We start from the raw sequence: 1,814 nt of genomic DNA, 5'->3' as shown, positions 1-1,814 counted from the left end.
TTACTTACCTCTACACTTATGTGCTTGTACGGTTGCTCCTGAACTGAAGTTTTGACTGTCTTCCCATAACACTCATACGGTATCTTTAACTATCCCAACTACTATCTGAATATTTTTCAAGGTCACGATGCCATATCTGCGAGACTGAATTCCCCATATTGGGGTTCACTCTGTTTATCTTGCACCATCTATTGATTTATCTGTATCCTCTTTTCTAGCCATAACTAGGATCTTCCTGAATCAACTACTAACTAATCGTTGGCCCATTCTCATCTCAATATTCCGTGTAATCTTTCTTGGGTTATTTTCTTTGTCTTAACTTACGTCTCGCACTGGCTCCTTATCTATTAATAACATCTCGGGTAGGAACCCTTACTTCCACTCCTTGACGTCGTGCTTGCATAATGTTCTGGAATCATAGCATATCTGTAGGATTTGAATGAGTGCAATCTTATCCCTTTCTCATTTTTATCGCATTCTTCCTTTACCATTTCATAGTTATTAGAACCACTTAATTCTGACTTAATGTCAAATCACACCTTATTCCCCCCTTTAGGCAAGCACTAAGAATTGGAGCTACGACGATCTACGTATAGATATTTTACCTTTTCATCTTTGGCATCTTTTCACATTATCGATGATCCTTACTCTCCTCGCGGTAATCCTTCTGTACCAAGGATAACGAAATTCCTCACTCGCGAGGGTGACACTTAGTGTAACTAGCACATACGGTCCCTTAAGCTTAACTTTGCTCACCTTGCTTGCTTTAGGGAAGCATCTTCCTGAATGACCTTTAAAGGGTACTCTTCTGTCCTCCATTCTATTATCGCCGGGATGCAATCTATGAAATTCTCATGATGCCGACTATTACTCAGTCCCTAGTTCATGTTTAGTTTATCTTGTTCACCAGTCCATGCTGATTTCTTATTACTCTGGGGTCTAACTTTTCCTTTTGCTAATCACATTGGAGTCACGAACCTATTTCTCGAAATGAGGATATGACTTTATGGCATATACTATTTTGTTATCTCAAGGCTTGTCACCTCTCGTCTTTTCCTTCAATTGATTATAGACTCTGTAATACTGTCATCTTTTTGATCTACTATTGTCATCCATGTATCACATCTTACTCATAATGCTTCATTAACTCTCTTCTTATTTCCCTGCCAACATTTATATCTATCACTTTATTCTGAAAACTCAAACAAGACATTCTTTTGCTTTTTAGCTCCCCTTGCTCCATCTACTGGCTCTTCGGGTTGCCTAACATTCTTTCTCTACTAGGGACGGGAGCCACACTAAGGTAATATTTATCCTTACAAGGCTTCCAGTGCCTATCTTTGCAGTACTCATATTTAGTTGTACTATTTTAGAGTGAACTATCTAGGTGCCTCACAAGGAGATCTATTATCACATTTGAACTATCCTTCAGAAATGTCAACTAACGCAAACAATCCATCAATTATTTTTGGTTACTCTAACCCCAGCCGGATCCTGATATCCTGTCCTCCTTTTAAACCATATCTGTTGGCTCCCATAGGGCATATCTGAGATGGGTGTGACTAATTGTACATACCTCTGTTACAATTGAAGGTAACTCAAAAAGCTTATATTTCTCTGCTTGGATTGTAAATACTGTTAATCTTCATTAACTGGGTACCTCGTACCCTTCTTCACCTTGATTCTTTCACTTGCTGAAACTTGTGTCTACCCTCTAAATCTCTCATTGCTTTTCACCTTATGGGTAGATATTCTTACCTTAAGACTCCTTATCAAGAAGCTTGCACGTCTTAGTACACACATATTCTGCTGAA

The sequence above is a fragment of the Nicotiana tomentosiformis genome, chromosome 4, assembly GCF_000390325.3.
Source record: "Nicotiana tomentosiformis chromosome 4, ASM39032v3, whole genome shotgun sequence".
Taxonomy (NCBI): domain Eukaryota; kingdom Viridiplantae; phylum Streptophyta; class Magnoliopsida; order Solanales; family Solanaceae; genus Nicotiana; species Nicotiana tomentosiformis.
The sequence above is the reverse complement of the archived record's forward strand: the minus strand, read 5'-3'. Positions refer to the sequence as shown.